This window comes from Mizuhopecten yessoensis, unplaced genomic scaffold (genome assembly GCF_002113885.1).
Source record: "Mizuhopecten yessoensis strain PY_sf001 unplaced genomic scaffold, ASM211388v2 scaffold10225, whole genome shotgun sequence".
Classification (NCBI taxonomy): domain Eukaryota; kingdom Metazoa; phylum Mollusca; class Bivalvia; order Pectinida; family Pectinidae; genus Mizuhopecten; species Mizuhopecten yessoensis.
Window position 1 is genome coordinate 850,786 of NW_018408440.1, and position 22,796 is coordinate 873,581.

Sequence of the window (22,796 nt, forward strand, 5' to 3'; positions counted from 1 at the left end):
TGAAATTGATTTGCTATCGAAGGGTCTTAAATTTTGTCCAACACCAGATAAAAACGATAATGAAGAACTTCAGGCGGACATTCTGAAATTCTGCAGAAGACTTCGTCTATGCGATAAGTTTTGTGACGAAGACGGTGAAAGCAAACCGTTGGAAACAACGGCGTTAGTCCATAACAATTCGCAATGGAACCCACCAAGAAGTTCGGACAAACATTTAGAAGACGTCATTGATAGTTTAAAAAAGATTCCTTTACATAATGATAATCATAAACACGTAAAAAGTAATCTGTCTTACAGACAGAAATGTGCTTTGGATTCTTTAAGAAATGATACCTCTATTATTATCAAAGAGGCTGATAAAGGTAATGCAGTAGTGGTCATGAATAGAGATTTCTATTATGAATGCATACATAACATGCTTAGTAATGTTGAATTTTATGCTTCGGCAAGTGACGATTTCGATGCGGAAACCCGTAGATTAATCAACGAGCTAACACGGACACATGAAGCATGCCTACATGAAAAGGAGATAGATTATCTTGTCAATTTTATGCATAAAACTAGTTATTTCTATGGTTTGCCTAAAATCCACAAAAGCTCTATTATAAGTAAAGCTATAGAAGAACAAAACTGTACATATATTGAAGTTGAAAATCCTACGGATTTGAAGTTTAGACCCATAGTAGGCGGCCCTAATAGTGCAACGCAACGTTTGAGTCATCTTGTAGACCTCATTCTTAAACCTTTATGCACAAGTGTAAACAGTTATATCAAAGATGATTTTGATTTTCTGAGCCGTTTATCTAAACAGGTCCCACATAATGCTAAACTTGTTTCTTTTGATGTTGTTAGTTTATACACTAATATACCGCATGATCTTGGTATTGAAGCTGTTAAATATTGGTTGATCAAAAAACGAGAAAAAGTTAATTCTCGTTTTAGTAATGAATTTATACTGCAAGCTCTAGACATTGTCCTCAATCGTAATTCTTTTTATTTTGAGCAAGAATACTTTCAACAGATTAAGGGTACAGCGATGGGAACTAAAGTTGCCCCTACATATGCAACCTTAGTTTTAGGATACTTAGAGGAAACACTTTATTCTAAGATTGAGACAAAGTTTGGGGAAAACTTTACTGAATTTATCAGAAATAATTTTTTAAGGTTCCTTGACGATTGTTTTGTTATATGGCCTTCTGATAAGGATTTAAATGAATTTCAAAACCTATTGAATTCTTTACATCCTTCTATTTGTTATACGATGGAGTGTAGCGAAACGTCTTTACCTTTCTTAGATGTTTTAGTTCAACTAGATTCAAATAAGATTACAACGGATTTATATTGTAAAGCTACAGATGCACATAATTATCTAAATTTTTACTCTAACCACAGTAAACACACTAAAGTTAATATTCCATTTAATCTTGCCTCACGGATTGTCACTATCGTCAGTGACCAACAAGCTCAAATTGCTAGACTAAGTCAACTAAAGCAATACCTTAAAGCTCAATGTTATCCTACTGAGATAATAGAACATGGTATACAGAAAGCTATTGAAAAGGGACCCTTTACTTCCCGTCTACAAAAACTAAAGGATGAATCAAAGTTAGTTCCTTTTGTTTCTACTTTCAATCCACGGAATTGTAATATGTTTCCTGTGATAAAGAACAAATGTGAAGAGTTAAAGCAAAGTAGCAGGCGTATGAGAAACATTTTTAATAAACATGCTATTTTACACTGTAGACGCCAACCTAAAAACTTGAAACGTATGTTGACATGTTCTAAGTTTGATAATTCTTGTGTAACACCAAAAGTATCCAAATGTAAGACACCAAGATGTGCTACATGTCCTATGATTATCGAGTGTAATACTTTTATTTTCAAGAATGGTTTGAAATTTACTGTGAAGGTAAATATGAATTGTAAATCAAAAAATGTAATTTATGCAATCGTTTGTTCTAAATGTGGTGATTTTTACATCGGTCAAACCGGTAATGAACTCAGAACACGTATGACTGTACATAGACAACAAACTAGAACTGATTCTTTACGAAATCTTCATGTTAACAAACATATTCATGAATGTGCTGGAGATAAATTTAATGTATTACCTTTGTATCAACTATTTTCATCAGACACTATTTTAAGAGAAACGAAAGAAGACCAACTAATAAAAATATTAAAACCGAGTCTCAACAGGCCACAATAAAATTTTACGCCAAATTGTCCACCAATCTTGTGTACTTCGTGACGTCACGTTACTATTGTAGTGTGATGACATGTAATTGTGACGTCACGACGTTGTTCTCTTTTGAATAAACCTGAAGAGCCCTGTGAAGGGTGAAAGCAGCTAGTTTTTTAGTCGGTCGTTAATTTTATTTTTTCTCTCTCTCTCTATATATATATAGACTGTATAGAAGACGCCAAGCCAGCCCCTGCCATCACCGTCCGCCGAGTACTAGACCATTTACAAAACCCCAAAAAGTGCAGAAAAGTGCAGAAAAAGAAACAGAAGCATTTCTACGACAATAGAGTGCGTTCAAGGTCATTTACGGTAGGAGAGAGAGTGCTTCTTCTACTACCTACTTCAACCAATAAGTTGATGGCTCAGTGGAAAGGACCATACGAGGTCTTGGAACAAACTAGTTCAGTTGACTATAAAATTAAGCTAGGACGTGGAGGTGAACAGATTTTTCTCATCAACATGTTAAAAGCATGGCATGAGAGAGAGGAGAAACCAGACAAGGAGGAAGTCATTCATGCACTGGGAGTCATTTGTGGTCTTTCAGAAGAAAATGAGGAAGAGGAAAATATTGTAACTCCTCAATTGTCAGCTAAGAAAACTGTAGCAGATGTAACAGTTAGCCCAGACATATCTTCAAGAAATCAAAGGGAGCTTAAAGATTTGTTGTCAAGGTATTCACAGGTGCTTACATATGTACCAGGGTTGACTTCTGAAATACAACATACAGTGGTGACAGATTCTCAACCGATTTATCAGCGGCCGTATCCATTACCCTATAGTGTACGTGAACAAGTGAACGAGGACGTGAATGGGAGGTTAGTAGCGGGTATTATCGACAAATCGAACAGTCCATGGGCAGCTCCTATTGTGGTAGTGCGGAAACCGGATAATTCTATAAGACTGTGTATTGATTATAGAAAATTGAACAGTGTAACTGTATTCGATCCGAATCCTATGCCAAATCTTCAGACACTCTCAACAAACTTGAGAAAGCCAAAGTCTTGAGTAAGCTTGACCTTACAAAAGGTTATTATCAAATACCGCTGGACAGCAAGAGTAAAGCTATAAGTGCTTTTGTAAAAAGTTCAGGACACTATCAGTTTCGTGTTATGCCTTTCGGAATGATCAATGCGCCTGCAACTTTCGCCCGACTTTCTACAGTTCTGAGTGGTATGGAAAACTTTGCGGATGAATACATTGATGATATCATTGTGTTCAGTGACAGTTGGGAAGAACATATGAAATACCTGGAACTGTTGTTCAAGACCCTCGTTAGGAAAGAGTTAACAGCGAGGGCAAGCAAATGTATGTTCGCGTTCAAGCAGTTGGGATATTTAGGACACATTGTTGGTGATGGGAAAATACAGCCAACACCAAAGAAGGTACAAACTGTTTGTGAGTTTTAACAACCACAAACAAAAAGGGATAAAAGAAGATTCCTTGGTACAGTTTGTTTCTCGGGAAAAATATTCAAAACTTCTCACAAGTGGCCTCCCCTTTGACAGATTTAACATCTAATAAACTGCCAAACAAAGTGACATGGACCGAGGTTCATCAAAAGTCTTCGAGGAGTTGAGGTCAGCATTATGTAAACACCAAGTTTTACAGAGTCCATTGTGAGAAGATGTTCATTGAACAAACAGACTCGTCGCAACAAGGAATTGGAGCTGTCTTGTTACAAGAAGGGCCAGGTGGAAGCAGGCCAGTAAGAAGCTCTCTACGAGAGAACAATTTTATGCTACAGTGGAGAAAGAAGCCTATGCAATGGTATGGACTATCCGGAGCTTACATGTATATCTCTTTGGAAGATAATTCATGGTAGAAACGGACCATTGTCCTCTTCAGTGGTTACAGATGAAGAAATCTGAGAATCAGCGTCTCCTCAGATAGAGTTTAGCACTGCAGGAGTATCGTTTTACTATAAAATAGGTTCAGGAAAAGAAAACATACAGGCGGATGCACTTAGTCGGGCTTGTTAGAGGTTTAAGAAGCTGTCAGTAAGTTGGAGGTACTATGGTTGGGTAAGGTTTAATAGTTTTAGATGTTCATGAGTTGGTTGATCCAGTCCTTAGACACTCTGTGGGGAGGAATGTGATGTAGTTGTTAGTGGTGTGACACCTTAAAAGTTGGGATCTGTACTTTGCTAGAGTGAAGTCCCTTGCGGAGCTCTTTTGTTAGGAGGGAAAACTTGTCGTGTGCAAAAGCGGAAAGCGAGGGTGCACGTGAGTTCAGCATTTTGGCGAGGCAGGCTGCAGGTAGTGACAGTGGTGGAGGGGTATCTGGACCCCGGACTCGTTGTTGGTCCCGGAGCGGGGTTAAACTTTCTATAGCTGTAGATGCAGGTACGCTGCTGTGTTGCTTCATTTAAAAAGTGGTGAATTTTGAGTAAAGAGTTTATAGGTTTGTTATTTGGAAACCTTGAAAAAACTCGTGGTTGTTATACTTCGTATGTAAAATGGCCACCCATGCAAAAGTCGATATATGGTGAATATTTTGTTGTTGTAGGGGTTTTGTAAATGACCTAGTACTCGGCAGACGGTGATGGCAGGGCTGGCTTGGCGTCTTCTATACAGTCTCTCTATATATATATGGGCATGCAGTGTTGGCGTCTAGAGTTAAGTGTCGCCCAGATATGTGCATTGGTGGTGATGTGGCAGTGTTAGTGCCGTGAGGTGAAGGTCACGTGCGGGATTCTGTTGTGTGGTGGAATCCTTTCGAGGTCACAGGGTATCGGAAGTGATGTGGCGGGTGGACATAGTGAAGTATTGTGTGTACCACAGTTGGTGTATGATAGTCCGGTGTCTATTATAAACTGAATTATGGAAATAATATGTGTCCATGTATATATCAGTAAGGTAATACTGAGTATAAATATTAAACTGTAATAATTATACTGTATTTAACAGTGAATTAACCCACTGAGGGGTACAAGAACATAATGAAGTGAACAGTACTAGTAGGGGTACAGTGGGGAGAACTTTCGTGGGTTGAACAGTACCATAGTACAGGGCTGTTTTTACCTACTGAACTTTACCTAACCAAGTGGATGGACATTGCAGATATTGTGGATAATTAACTCTACAGTTTGTAATTATGAACATTATTTGCCAAGGTTAACTTACCTAGGTCTTCTGTGATTCTACATATTTCATAAACTATATTTGTATTTATTTTGAGTGAGTGGGTATGTGTGGTATTGATTATATGTATCATTCTTAGGTAATTAAATTGTACCGTGAACTCAGTATGTTTGTTGACGTTATACATTATCTGGCACCATGACTACAGACCTTCGTGACAGCTGGAATTGCCTTTTGAATTCGTCAGTGGATGGCCGATGTGTGACATATGGGCTTTGTATGGCCTGTATCTTTTGGGGAGATAAAGTCAAATCTACCAAATATATATGTTTTGAATATTTCCATAATATATAAATAAATGTGTAACTATAGCTGAGGTAAATATTTCTTTTTTTCAAAACTTGTTTATTACTAGTCCCCAATTATAAGGGTAACTATCTTATATAATCTGCTTTGGAGGAGTTACTTCCCCTTTGTGTATCTATAATATAAATGTAGCTGAGAGGAGAGGACTTAAATAGACAATGCCTGATGTCCTATCCTGTTGACTACTTTTGTCAATAAAATATTTTGAAATTAAAATACACACAATGTATGAATGCATTGCAAATTAAAACCTTTGAATATTGTCGTGAAGTATATAGAACAGCGCATTGCACTGACGTCGAAAACACTGATCACGTGCAATTTTTCAAATTTCTTCAGATGGGGTAAAAATGATACGATATACTGTTATTCTCGACACAAGCGTAATGAAATTAAGCCTTCTCTCGAAACTGTCACCAATATACTGGAATTGAAAACATCGAACTCCCCACTAACACAGCGAGTTAATCTAGTAGGTTAGAAATGTAAACAGCGAATCAATGTAAACTTAATAATGAACTTCCTAAAAGATATAAACACCCTCACCGTCAAGGACGACACCAAGCGGGGAACGAACACTCCAATTAGCCTAGTTCAGGTTCTGTACATTTTTACTCTCAACACAAAGTTTACTAACAGCCACTATGTATATCTTTTTTTTCCCGTAACATTCATGTCAAACGATGTCTTTGTTTATGGAGTTCCCTCTTCTCAGACAAAACCCCAGAGAATCATATAACGTTCAAGTCAACATTCTGTGCAAATCGAAAATGTAAATAGATAGTGTAATGTTTTGCGGAAGTGCCATAGTCTGGTTTAGGGTGATTATATCCGGGCCCCTCTCTTATACCACGCGGGATTGTTCCCAGGCGTCAGTGTGAATCACGCCGGGTTGCCAAAAGGTCGGGATTGTATTGTTAATTTAATTGGTAACATTTTATTAATCGGTCGTGACTGCAGCTACGTAATGTAACCACGGGGCATTTTTCGTGCACGTAAACTCGAGTGACTTCCCTTTTGTTTGCATAAATATAACTCGAACGATCCCCCTTTAAATGCAGGAATAAGTGGTGTCCCTTAACCTGACGAACCGTATGTAGGGTCTCATCTTGCTTTGCAAACCAGAATGATCTCCTGTCGCATGATGACCCTAATGATAATTCCCTTACCTTAAGGTGAACAACCCTTTTCGATGGGGTTTTTCGCGGAGTATCACATAATTCAATAGTTATAATTACCCTCAACATTTGTTAGAGAGTATGTTATGAGAAAATTTGGTAAAAGATATCAAAAGCAGAAGGATTTTAGGGAGACATGTCTATAACAGTGGACAGAGACGTTTATAACGGGTCTTGTTGGTATCGGAGGCTACAAAAATCGACCAAAGAACCGTCAAATCAATATTACTTTCAGGGTTATAAGTGTCGATCAACTGATGATCAAATACGTCAGAATTGGTTGGATGGAACACAACATACGAAATCCATAAACCACCATGTTTTTAATGATTGATAGCTCCGTATTACTTCCCCTGATAACTTTGCCAGAGTGTACCGTGTTGAGGCCTCGAGCATTAGATGAGAAGTATACAGTAATAACGTGGCTTAGGTAGGGGTACAGCTGGACAACTCGGTCGTATTACTACAGGAACGGAACAAGTCCAGCTGACATCTGGGCCTGATACATCGCGTATATTATTGAAAAGAAAAGATATTGGCGGGAAGATTGATATAGTGTAATGCAAGGAGACAGTGGTCCCTTTTTAATTAACATTGGTATCAAATAAAGGAAGATAAATTGTGGTCATTTGCTTTGCTTAATCTACACAGATATTTGTATCAAACGGACGGAAATGAATACAGCTAGCTTTAGATTCCTAATATATCGGCGAGTATCACAAAATACGGGAGGCAATATCGCCACTATAATTGAAAGATGGTATCAGATTGACACGGAGATTTCAATAGTACTACTGCAGGAAATGTAGTGTCCGTCAACATGATGTATGTACCACGTGATAGACCACGTGACTCTAACACTATACAATGTACTTTCTATGGTGATACAAATGCAAAACAGGGGGCATACATGTCATTATCGTATGATGTGGCTGATGTCTAGAATCACGGTGCCCGGTTTAGGGACACACTACAAACAGACACGCTGCCCTGGTGCAACACTTACATGTAGGAACTCTCTCCTTCTGTCATGTTCTCTTTTGTTGCTGTCTCCCTAGTCTCGTTATCAGAGTAATACGACCGGCTATGTACTGCTGTCTCCCTAGTCTCGTTATCAGAGTAAAACGACCGGGTATAATGTATGTACTGCTGTCTCCCTAGTCTCGTTATCAGAGTAATACGACCGGGTATGTACTGCTGTCTCCCTAGTCTCGTTATCAGAGTAAAACGACCAGGTATAATGTATGTACTGCTGTCTCCCTAGTCTCGTTATCAGAGTAATACGACCGGGGATGTACTGCTGTCTCTCTAGTCTCGTTATCAGAGTAATACGACCGGGTATGTACTGCTGTCTCCCTGGGCTCGTTATTAGAGTAATACGACCGGGTATGTACTGCTGTCTCTCTAGTCTCGTTATCAGAGTAATACGACCGGGTATGTACTGCTGTCTCCCTAGTCTCGTTATCGGATTAATACGACCGGGTATGGACTGCTGTCTCCCTAGTCTCGTTATCAGAGTAATACGACCGGGTATGTACTGCTGTCTCCCTAGTCTCGGTATCGGAGTAATACGACCGGCTATGTACTGCTGTCTCCCTAGTCTCGTTATCAGAGTAATACGACCGGATATGGACTGTGGCTTCCGTGTCCGGGTAACGGTATTTTAAAGTGGTACCACTGCCATCGACATATGTTCTTTATTGTTAATATATGAAGTATTACCTCCTAGCGAACACATCGAACCAAGACTCTGGTTTCACGGTTCACGTACAAGTTATAAGGACGTTCATGAGCAAACAAACTAACAAACGAACAAAAAACCCCCAAAAAACGGCGAACAAACAAACAAAAAAACGGACGAACAAACAAACAAACAAACGAACGAACAAACGAACAAAGAAACACTAGTGCTTAAGAGAGTTTACCAGAACTATGCAAATGATGCTGACACGAGGTGCTGACCCTAAGACCCATTGGTACATTGTGTACACGACCACAGACACGTTTAAACAGATGTTGTTAGTGTAGCAGAGATAAATGTGAACAGATCATAACTCATTGTGATGTCCATGTTTATCATTGTTTATGGAGGATCGCTGGATAACTCATTGATTTTATATGATACCGTAGTATAACTTATTACAGTTGTGTATTTATACTTCACATTTGTCATTGGTAGTAGTTCTGGGATACGTAGATATACTCAATCGTATCAATAAATTATCCGTACAGTGCAGTTTTATCGCCACCTCGTTAGTTCTTGTGCCGTTTTTATGAAGATAAAGAAAACGCAGGTGTCATCTGGTGGGGCATACCTGGATGTAAGATTACATATACAGTATTGCATGGTGAGGACCTGAAATAGGTTGTCATAATTATCTACTTGAGATGCTTAAAACAACTGGAGCTTCTGCAGATTTTCAGTGAAAGCCCAATGACAGCATCGTCGCTAGCCAATCGTACCGGATCGTAACCCTTGGCTAGCGAAGATGAATGACAGGCAATGACCATGTTGCAGTTAGCTACAGTGCTTTGTGTATAGCCAACATGGACAGATATGTTATGTAGAAATACTTCATCATCGCAGTCAGTCTTTTCGAAAGTAATAAAGCTGTCAACTGTATCACAGCTGGGTCTATATTTGTACAAGCCGACTGTAATTAGAGCGAAGCTCTTTAATGGTAACACATGCGTGCGTAGACAGAGTTGCTTCCCATTTCTACACGTTGCCTTTATTTTTTTCGTCCGGAAGTAGACGTCCAGTGGGGAAACCGGAAGTGTATCCTTGAAGCAAAGACAATTGTGTTTCAACCCATACATGAATATCTTCATATAGTGATAACAATCTTCATGTTTTATTACATGTTTATTTAGATACAAGATAATATAAATTTTGAGTGAAAAAAGTCTATCACATAAAATGTGATAATAACAGGCATGACATTTCGTTCAGAGATTATCATACGATGACGTCACAAGCACGTCACAATCCATCGGCCTTCATCGATTATTTCCGGAAGGATGAAAAATAATCGGAAAATTCTGGAACTGATGTCAGTTGCATTTATATCTTTGTCGGTGCTTCAAGACTTCTTTTTACTTCAGTTTTTATCCACAGGCACAAAAAGTAAAAATGTGGATATTTTCTGAAGATCTTTTTTGTCATCAACCCGGTTCTGTTGATATTTCTACCGGGAGATACCTTCAAAAAGAGGTCATTTAAAATTTCATCAGCTTTTGATTTCCATTTGTTGAGAATATGAACGTAATAATTAACATTTTTGAAAGTCTGGATATAGTCTTTACATTATTTATGCATCACCATTAATAAAAGAAGCAATGGAAAATGCATTTGTGACGAAATTAGCAATAATTATCCAGACAACCAACCCAAGTGCAACGCCCTTTTTCACCTACGTATTACTTTTTCACAACGCATGCCGATATATAACTAGTTACAGACAGAAACTGTAATTTTATTTGGCATCATTATCTGTCAAACCTCGGTGACAGTTACAAAATTTGAAATTCAATCCGGTCTTTCAAAATGGAACAGTAATTGAGACTACATATCGATATAAAGACAATTTCCGTCACATCAAATTATAACAATGTTTTCTCTTTTTAATTTAATTTTTTAACTAACATCTCTATACATTTACTTAGACTAATCGTTAAATCTGTAATATATACTTTTTTCTATAGCAGTAACCAAACAGTTTTCCCCCAGCTTATCTCAATCATTCTTTTTGTGCCCTGACGGAAGCACGCAGCGGTTTAATATTAATATGGGAGGAAGCAGGATTATCCGGAAAAAACCCGCGTGGTCGGGCAGGTGACCGGGATAGAATCTGGCCACCTTGGTGACGACCAGCGCACTATCGACTGCGCCACCCAACCCATTATGTACTTTAGCTTAGACTGGAAAAAAATGGCGCCATTGATGCAAAAATTATATTGTGAATACATTTTTACCACTCATCAATGATATAAAAAATCTACATACGGAGACCGGGGCAAGTTCGGCCATCCCTGATATTTTTTGGTTTTTGAGCTAATATTTACAACTTTAAGGATCTTAGCAGTTTAGTTGGCTGGGCATTCAACGACGAACAAATTGGCGATGAACACTCTAATGTAAAATGACTTAACAGGACAAAAATTACTTTTGAGAGGGTAGAAAGAAAATCATGATCTCGCTTCTAGTTATGCGAACTTTTTAAACGGAATTGCTGCTTTTTTACAGTCAAACGTGTAACACATTGACAGCTTCAAATGATACATAAATGCCAACCCAATCACTCACTACCATATTGCTGTACGATAAGAATTTATTGAAATATCAATTTGGGCTCGAACAGGTTCGACCAAAAATACGTGTCAAGGTCGGCCCATGTAGTTAACACATAAAAAGTCGTACAATTGGCGGTAAAAATTGACGTTGCATGCTTTATGACGTCATAATTAAGCTGAGCTTAATGGGGGCCGAACTTACCCGAATGAGTGTTCGAACTTACCCCATGGCGGGGCTCGTTCGGCCATCCGATCTTCCGACAGGAAAAGTTAAATAATGTTAAAAAACGGACTTGCTGCCATACTTCCTAGAACGGACTTTAAAATTAAAATAAAGGCCGAACTTGCCCCGGTCTCCCTATTGTTATGTCGGTCTTAATCTTATTAGAGCTTGTGTTTTATTGTTATTCCTCGACTAGCCGACTTTAAATAAAGTTTATCTTATCTCATTCTGAAAGTTGTATTCTGAATCAGTAAATATCAAAGATCACGAAAGCTACGCTCTTTTAAGGCTTTGCCTATTCATATTAAATCAGAAATAAGGAAGGCGGAGATATAGTTATTTCAGGGAGAATCATAATGCACGTGTTAAAATGCATTTTAAAAATACCTGTACGTTCACATTATATACCGCGATAACTATAATGTGGATGGGAAAATGGCAAGGGGTCGACTTCCTGTTTACCAGGAAGTGCCGTGTGATTGGTGTAGGAATTTTAAGAAAAGCTATTTTAGGGCTCTTACAACGCATTAACAGCGTTGAAGAAATCAGATTATAACAACTGCAATGTCAAGTATATAAACATTCTCAAAATCTGCACTCACACACAACTACATCTAAGCAGTTCTGTTGTAATACTTTCCCGTTTACCAACATACATGCGGGTAACCTTTGTATTTGACTGGCTCTAAGAGCAATATATATGACCTTGCCACTTGTGAAATTGACTTGTCATAAACAGAATGATCTGTCAGTGTGACGATAAAATCTACCGGTGTTGACAAGACTGTCTTATTAAGATGACATCGTGGGCGCGCGCAGGTTTTAGTATAAATAGGTTGTGTGGTGTCGGGGCACCGTTGTTTTAACTATAATGCAAATGGAACACGAACCATTACGTGGACCATAATACAAATTTAGGAATTTACGAAGTACATTAAAATGGAGATAATTCAATATTTCCCCAAAATAACGGACTGAGTAGCGGGGCCTTTAGTGAGTTCAAAAGTATACGACTCAATAAAACACGACTTCTGGACAGGAAACTGTAGAACTGATACTGTAAACCTTTTACAAGCAAGTTTTGATAACATAACCAAGCTTGGCAGTTATTAAAACACTTCGTCTGTGTCACCTTCGTCAGTCTTTCGGAATATCACGTGTACATGTACATGTAACGTTTGGAACATCTCGCGATAACCTATAGATTATTGATAGAAATTTAATTTTTAACCCTACCACCAAAACCTGGCACGTCTTTAAATGACCATATAAAGTCTGGTTTAAAATGTTTACCACGTTTTAAATCAGTGACCTTGAATATCGGTCAATGCTATTGCCGTTGACCTCCTTTCAGTCCATCTAGCTAAAGGTTCACCAGTAGGACTCTACGCCTTGAACACATTTGACCCGTTTAACCTTCAACATGTTTCAAGGTAGCTTATTTGGACAACCTTTCAACCAAATATATATAGTTACAGGCGAAATATTGAACAGGAATTATTTGAACGCACTTGACCCGCGACAGGCGTGACGTTTGTGAACAGTCTGCATCCATATTATCGTAATTCTAAGACCCATGGTCCATTGAAGATATTATCTGCAGAATTTATGCATTTGATCTACTGACCTTGACTATGATTCAACGTTATCCATTCGAACATATTATGGAACTATTGTTATTATATGCATGAACATTTTCTCGCAATCACATTGGTCGGATCCTCTACACGTGACCAGTCCTCAAAAACTCATGTAGACTGGTTATCCGGTGATATCAATTTCTAAATATAGCCTATATGGAAATTCCCCGGAACCTGTCGTAGCGCAAGTGCAGTTAGACCGGAACGCGATCTGTCAGACGACAATAGAAGATGGCTGCTGCCGAACGTTGCTCCTCCGTCACATCAGAAAATTACCAAAACTATTCGAGAATAAAGATGCTGGTGACATAAAAAAAGTCAAAATCAGAACCTTTAGTTTAGTTTTGTTTTATTTTATTGTTGAAGCATATAAAAAAACAGTTATGGGCTTTTGTGCTGGTAAATATGATGTGATATGAACCTGAAAAAATGATATTGACCTCGGCTTCGCCTCTGTTAATATCACTCTTTCAGGTTCATATCACATCATATGCTCCAGCACAAAAGTCCATAATTGTATAATATAGATATACAGATATAACTCCGCAAACCGAACAAAAGTAAATGATATTTTATAGTTCCGCGGTAGAAATCACTTGACAGTTGTTTTACGCAATTAACTCCATGATTTTGTATCCCAGCAATTTTACTATCATCATTCAATGCATCTCGGCTCGTTATGAGATGCCCTTTGAAGATTTTAACACATTTTACCCCTCTCATCTGAAATCAGGCAAGTTCGCATATTTGAACGATTCAAAAACAAGTACCTTGACTGCAGGCTTTACTTATAATATACCATTTGATAAAGCGCCATATCTAGCTATAATAAGTCACTCTTAAGCGCTTTACAGTACATAGATATACAATTTATACAATCAATACAATAAGCATATACATTAATCAATATTGAGGAATTCGCAGGAGCTGCCTTATCAGGTGCTACATAATTATATAATAGTCCTATGCCACCTGGCTAATATATCCCTATGTGTGTATGCCTGCGTGTGTTCTGGAGATGTAATGTGTTCTGTTTGTAGTGGGACCGTGCTTCTAACGGTACCATTTATAGTACCACCTCACTTAATTGCTACATCACAGATACCGCAACATCCATCCCTGACCATTCTGTGTCCTTATGACTACACAGCTCACAGACACTTTGTACAAAGTGAGCTTAAATGACAATGAATTGTCTCGCGAACAATTATCAACGATACCATACCGACCGAAATATCCAGACTCTTTGACTTCCGTATGCGTTAACCTATCATGTTTCCATATCTGTGAAGAAACGGTCAGTTAATCGATATTGATGTGACATTTTCTTTGACCAAAACAAACGAAATAATGGCCGCGGCAGTACAATCTTGGTACTCTCGTACAGGATCTATACTAGTTATCGTTATGTACGAGCTATCGTAATGCATAAGTTATAGTAACGGAACAGTTACGGTGATGTATCAATAATTGTGATGTACCAGAATCTTTTTAGTTAATTATCAGTTATCGTTTTGTATCGATTTCCGTGATGTATATGTACCAGTTATCGTGATGTATGTGTACCAGTTATCGTGATGTATATGTACCAGTTATCGTGATGTATATGTACTAGTTATCGTGATGTATATGTACCAGTTATCGTGAGGTATATGTCCCAGTTATCGTGATGTATATGTACCAGTTATCGGGATGTATATGTACCAGTTATCGTGATGTATATGTACAAGTTATCGTGATGTATATGTACCAGTTATCGTGAGGTATATGTACTAGTTATCGTGATGTACATAATTATCGTGATGTATATGTACGAGTTATCGTGATGTATATGTACTAGTTATCGTGATGTACATAATTATCGTGATGTATATGTACGAGTTATCGTGATGTACATGTACCAGTTATCGTGATGTATATGTACCATTTATCGTGATGTATATGTACCAGTTATCGTGATGAATGTGTCCCAGTTATCGTGATGTATATGTACCAGTTATCGTTATGTATATGTACCAGTTATCGTGATGTATATGTACAAGTTATCGTGATGTATATGTACCAGTTATCGTGAGGTATATGTACTAGTTATCGTGATGTACATAATTATCGTGATGTATATGTATCAGTTATCGTGATGTACATGTACCAGTTATCGTGATGTATATGTACCAGTTATCGTGATGTATATTTACCAGTTATCGTAATGTATATGTATCAGTTTTCGTGTACCAATTAACATGCATTTTGGCATTGCGAATGGTGAATGTAAAACTATAACTATATGTTAGCAATGTTTAAAATATCCGTTATTCACCCCAACATAAAATTTGTCAATATACTCAGTACCTACTGCATCAACGTTTATTATAACTGGTACATAAGATAACTGGTCCAGTATGAAAATGGAAAATGGAACCGTTGGTCAGTTTTTGACGTTGGAAATAGTCCTGATGAGCCTAGGAAAACTGACGCTCTCATTGATAACGGAGACATTTTAAACGGCACATTGGGGGTTCATCCAAGGGTCATTATTGTTGATGTGAGGGTTCTGAGTAATGTTCCGCAGACCAGCTGTATACCGGAAATAATACCGGGTAGCATTTCTCTTCTTTAACGTTACAGTAAAAACTCATATCAAAACCATTCGTTTCATTTGCCATCTCGTTTATCGCCAACATATTTCAAGATCTCTTTTTCTTGATTTCTTGATAACTTCTTTATACTTTACCCTCAATATATCGCCAAATCCCTACATAGCGCCAATATTCTTCTGGACTGATGATGACAGTATAACGAGCTCTTACTATATGATGTCTGAAGGGAAGTTTACATGTTTGTAAGAACATATTTATATCAATTTTTGAATTCCTCGGAGTCATGATCAGCTTCTGGTATCATGAAATCCTAGTGATGTGAAATGAATTGCGCAAACATAACTTGCATTTCACAAACAGTTTTTCTGTGATAGAACGGCACACAACCTGCCAATTAGCGGTGGCACACTTGATCTCAGTACAACTCCTGTATAATTAGCCGTATGTGTTTAAACCATATTTTTTTTTTCTTTTTTTTTTTTTATAAAACATGATGCTGCATGCCCGAACTTTAATTTATTGTGGTAATAATACAATCCTCACATTTTTGTTATGCGTGTAAAGGCAACCGTTCTGTTAAACAACACTATCCGATAATCCATTATCTCAAACGAACATCCAATCATTTCTCCGGGTGTTAATTGACCGATGGCTGGCGAGTGTAATGTAGTCAGTGTTTGAGAAGATACAACTACGTTTGACCTAAGGTTTCACGTGGTATAGCCGTTAACACGACTAATTTGAACCGGAAGTGGTAGGTACGCGTGACATTTAGCTACAGGTGGGATACGTATGTGTATAAATTGGAGTGGAACAATAGTGAATTTTACATACACACATCTACAGAAGTAAAATTAGTACAAACCAGAATGATAAACTATATATGAGTTGAAGCGACATGTGGTCTGTGTCATCCTGGATACTCCAAAGGGTTAGGCTCACTCACGCTCTTTGCACCATTTAGTATGTCATGAAAGCTCTATACGAGGCGTCATATCGTGAATAATACGAGCAGACTTTTCTGATAATTCGATATTCATCAAAAGGATCGCGCGGCAGAAAAACAGAAAAAATCACCGGCTTTGAAGGCGAGTGTCGCTTCTCTGTAATCTTCAAAGTACATGTACAGCCTAGCGATTGGCCAGTCTTTTTTCGTACACCAATTATAAAGCTATCGTCGTGTCTTTACCTTTACGATGATATATCCCAGCGGTGTAGAGGGTGTACAAGAATTTGGTCGAGAACATTCTTGATATAGTAATATTTTACTAAAGGTGGTACCTGGACGTACTCATAAACTTTAGCTACATGCGATATATACACGAAAGTACTCCCAGCCCTTAGTTATAGGTGGTATGTATATAGCTACCTGGCAATAATGAGAACAAAATCCGTCTTACTAATGCGCTTGGAAGGTACATACCTCACCCGAAACGAGTATGGGTTATCAAGCGTTTGACTAATAGAATCTAAACCGTTATAGTAACGGTTTAATAGTTTTTTGCCCGGAACAGAAGGAGAGAAACATAGCGACATTATGTTTGATTAGACAGCTTTCAATATGTTAAAGGCTCTAGGAGGCTGTCAATAAACACAAAACTGCACCTGACATATAACATCAATCTGAAAGATGGTATAACAATGTTATTACATGAATATAGATATAGAAATATGTCAGGATCGCACTCGATCCTGTTACGTGCATTTTTTGAAAAAATAAAATCGCGCAGGATTGACAGATGACTTTTTTTCTGAGGCATCTATGGGATATAAGCTGGAGTGTCATAGGCAGTTTGAAGACAACTTCTTACATGTGCTCTATGAAGGTTTTAAGTATATGATCCATGTTTTCGTTTCTGGACGAGGTCTGAACCTTTCTGTGTATCTTATCAACTAGAAGTTAAGGTAGCAGATGCAGTCGGTATGTGCATCAACCGGGTGTGGAAAGTACTCGTCGACTTTAACAGCAGGTGTTGTTCATACGATAGGTTGATGTACTTTAACGCCAGAAGGTACATGCATGTAGTAACTGTTAATATCTACGTAACACAGCTGTATGACGTCAGGTAAAAACAGACACTAATTACCGTTAAGAGTAAAATCAGGGTGTACTGGTTAACATGCTTTTTGTTAAGTGTTTAATGATAAGTTTGCTCAACTTAGAATTATAGTTTTAAAATTAAGAACGAGAATTGATTTCACTTTAAAGTATAATTTAGATACGAAATACATTATATCGATTTTGATGCAGCGATAAACAATTTTGAGATTGGTAGAAACAATGTGATAATAAACCAATACAAATCACACGTGTTATCTTAATTAAAACAGATGATATCTTATTAATTGATGTTAACTCAGAAAACAGGTGCAATGCCATGACGAGAGAATCAGGCACCGACTATTGTACACATTGGCTAATTATAAGGCACAGAATGCCATACTCGTACGCCATTGGTTGATTATCAGTCAAAGAATACTGTCCTCGTACATCATTGGCTGATTATCAGCTACATTATACTGTCGTTTGAGCATGAACATACTGTAGTCTTTTGCCATTGGTTGACCGACGTGTCCAGTCAGCGTTAACACATGACTCATCTATAAATAACCAAACACCATCACCACAGTCTGTCACTGACGTATCAACATGGACTCACCAATACAACATATAATTTCCATGATGACTTTCAAATGTTAATTGCAACCTCCTCCCTGCGATGTGGGTATAAGCTAATAAATGAGTTTACTAATGTTATTACGCCGTACATATCTCTCTGACGTAATCACTGTCCGAGACACCAAATGAGCAGAGATCCAGAAATGAATGACTATGGGGAATCGTACGATAAACCACGGAATTGCACGCTAATCGTATTAAATCAAATTGTTTTCAGACCTCCCCCGAGTACTCATTTCTATTATGAGAAAAGCAAACGACAACGACTTTGGCTTACCTCCCTTGAGTAAACTGTCATTAATTCTGCCTGGTCTATTCAATTAACTCCCTTGGCTGCGTGCATATCGCGATTTAAACTGATTCAAATTCGCTACAGCTTTCAAAGGGATCAAATAAAATAAGTATGTGGGAATTATATAACGCAATGGCTTTATCATACGATCGGACTGTAAGACCATGACGTCATACTCTGTTATAGAGGTGGTACATGTAATAGACGGCATGGTGTTATGTTATACTTTATCATACGATCGTGTAAGACCATGACGTCATACTCTGTTATAGAGGTGGTACATGTACATGTAATAGACCGCATGATGTTATGCTATACTTTATTATACGATCGTGTAAGACAGTCATTATCATTGTCACACGACACAGAGGTATATTAGTGTGACCGATGACTAGACAGTGTCGTACAGTTAATTCCCCTTAGTTTAGTTCCCCTCTGCTTCTTTTAAAAAACGTTTGACAAATTGTACCACTGGGAGAAAGATGCAACCGTTCTTTTTAGACATTAGAGATAAATTGTCAGTCATTTATCTCCTTGTATTTCGCTTGTTCTTTTATGATGAACTATTTTGTCATGCCTTTGTAATTCACTTTTAAAATCAAATAAAAATCGTTTACGACACACGTGATTTTTACATTCAGGAAACAATGTTATAATTTGGAATACTGATAAAATCTTAATGTTGTTAATCTCTAGGGCCACTGTTCTAACGACACTTTGTTTAGAGGCTAAACGCTGATTTCCGTTTGATGTAGGCGGTGCCTTTTCCCTGAAGACAGGAACATGCAATAATATAATGCAGTGATGTCAATGTTCGGCAGGGAATCAATGGGTGATCCACTTCATTGAAAAGCGGTTTAGATCTAATGCAATTATGCGCGGCGCCTTCATCTTCGAGAATCCGTTTGATATCTTTGATATGTTTTTACTAGTTTGGATTTGGATACAATCATGATGAAAATCTGGCAGGGTGTTATTTATGTTACCGCAGAGATTTCTTTGTGGGAACATTGCTTTGTTGTTAAAATACTAGGAGCAATTTATCACTACATATTTGACTTAATGCACCGGTTTTGTTTACAAATGAGTTTGATGTCTTTAACATGTGACAAGATAGGTTGATGAGTCATATCTGTCTGTTTCCTTGTCAACGACCTAAAGCTCTGTACGGGGTCGGTCCTTTTGTTTTAATATCTATTATTCGGTATAAAAAAACATAAAAACAAGAAGATCAATTACGTTAGTGGAAGAAGGCGAATATTCAAACTTTTTCATTTTTGAGAAATATTCACAAGAAATACGAAGACATGAAGTACATGTCTAAATACTTATTTGTAGGTACAGAAAGTCAAGCAAAGAAAACATTTTACTGAATCATGTGTCCATTTTACTGAATCACGTGTCCATTTTACTTAAACACGTGTCCATTTTACTGAAACATGTGTCCATTTTACTGAATCACGTGTTCATTTTACTGAATCACCTGTCCATTTTACTGAATCACCTGTCCATTTTACTGAATCATGTGTCCATTTTACTTAATCATGTGTCCATTTTACTGAATCACGTGTCCATTTTACTGAATCACGTGTCCAATCACGTGTCCATTTTACTAAAAGACGTGTCCATCTTACTAAATCACGTGTCCATTTTACTGAATCACGTGTCCATTTCACTAAAACACATGTCTATTTTACTAAAACACGTGTCCATTTGACAAAAACACGTGTCCATTTGACTAAAACATAGTGTCCATTTTACTGAATCATGTGTCCATTTTACGGAATCACGTGTCCATTTTACGGAATCACGTGTCCTATCACGTGTCCATTTGACAAAAACACGTGTCTCCATTTTACTGAATCACGTGTCTATTTTATTGAATCATGTGTCCATTTTACTGAATCATGTGTCCATTTTACTGAGTCACGTGTCCATTTTACTGAATCACGTGTAAATTTTACTGAATCACGTGTCCATTTTACTGAATCACGTGTCCATTTCACTTAAACACATGTCCATTTTACTAAAACACGTGTCCATTTGACTAAAACATGTGTCCATTTTACTGAATCACGTTTCCATTTTGTACATTAGAAGTTTTCTGTGGGTTTACAGGTAAACAGGATGAAAAACGCAGGTCTGAAGTGTTCGGAAACATACGTAGAATAAATCGAAAATGGAAAGGTACATATAAACCCCCTAACGACGGTACAAATACAAACCTTTTGGACAGACAATTTAAACATAAACTAGTATTGTATGTTAACACTACCGAGAAGGATTTTAGCTCCGAAGCTACAGCTGACCTGATGGACAGAGAGTCCAACAGCAAAGTTACCAGAAATAGAAAGAATTGGTGCAACTTTTCAAAAAAGGTTTGTTTAGATAAAAAAAAAAAACCCACAAAAATATATATTATATTGCAACACTGATGGATATTTCGTCTATTTTAGACTCGCCAACGGTACTTAAGGTCAAAAGATTGAAACTTCCATGGTTAAACTATCCATTAGTTAAACATATCACGTACTATAGTTATGTGTAGAAAGCGTCGAATTGGAAAGGGTGCCTAAAAACCTATAGATACTGCTATTCCAATATTAAGCAGAAAAACAAAATTGTTACGGAAAAATCATCACTCGAAATGCGCAGAAATAAAGCACCTGTTAAAAACCGTACAAACCTAACATTATCTCTCGACACAGAAGTATGGAACTCAGTGTTTTAACTCGCATCTACCTCTGTTGTTGATCATTTTAGTAATCTACTAATTATACAGCTAGATTGTTAATACGAAACAAGACGTTTCAAAGGTTCATACCTGTGTTTGCACGCTCTTATTCGATAAACGTCACCTTCGCATCGTCATTTAATGCTTCGTAAACAAGATCGCCTCATCAATTCTGTCACATATTTCATGAACCATTGATATTGACACGGTCCATTGGTTTCCAGTTACATTTTATTTTTATGATGGGAATGTGTCGGAAGAAAATAATCGATCACTCCTGCATAATGTTTGGACAGAATTTTCAACCATCGAGTAAGAATTTTGAAGTTAAGCACCCGAGAAAAACATCGGTAAGATTGTTGGACCTTTTGACAACCGTGCTGACGTCATGATTTGTGGTTTATGTCAATGTCGATACATCATCCGTCCATCAGGTCCACCTCGCGTAAACAAATCAAAACATCAACGGCCTGGGGTCTACACAGGTGTATTGGTATACTGTACAGTAAATAGGCATTATACACCTTTGTTATGGCTGAGGTTGTGTTTATTGTTTCCTAATTACCAAGGAGCACGTGATGGCATTCGATCCTTCGAAAAGATATGTCTGCCAAGCTCAAGTTCAAGGTCGAATGCCATGTCATGACGTGACTGGCGACAGAGAGTGGTACTCAGGTTAAGATTTATTTGTGTGTAAATGGTCGGGAGACCAGTTAGAAACAGATATCAGAATTGATGTTGCCATCTCAGGATGCCCTGTAACTATAACGGTGTTTACACACTTGCTAAGCCATGGATTAATACTCAAGCAGCGTGATACGATTTGAATATTCACACCAATATTACATGAAATACATTGCGATTAACGTAATATTTAATAAGTTTCCAGCAGGCTATATGATTGTATTGCAATTCAAAATGTTTCCAGAATTCATCACATTTTCCCTAAAATCAAATACTGGTTTTACTGCAAAGACAACTTACATACTGAATGTTTATTTTCGTCGAGATAATTAAGTTGCCAAACCTATATCGCTATGTCGACTTGTCATGATAATTATGTCGAGTTTTTATTATGGTTATCCTGCCGTTATGATAATTCAGTCAGCGGGTCATGGTAGCTATCCGGGTAAGTCGACACATATAGATGTAACATAAATTATTATTTCGGCGACAAATTCTGTTACAGTGTATTTATGTCAACTCACCAGAAAAGCTTTCAAACTAAATTGAAAAAAATAGCATAACAGCGATATAATGAGAACAATCATGATAATAATCACGATAGGTCGATTCGATTGTCGTGATGAATCGACATAATCATGGCAAATCGACTTAGCGGGATACGTTTGGCGACATAATTATCTCGACTGAATTTCACTTGAGGCACCAGTATGCCAACATAATTTATATGAATGTGTTATTGATATTCAATATTGAATACTTACATAATGTTTACTGCTACACA

General features: G+C 37.6%; 1 protein-coding gene across 1 annotated transcript in view; it reads right to left on the minus strand.

The window, feature by feature from the left end:
- Positions 1–22,796, minus strand: part of LOC110459801 — a gene marked incomplete at its 5' end in the record, with an annotated part of 126,474 nt that overhangs the window by 90,454 nt on the left and 13,224 nt on the right. The window lies entirely within an intron of this gene.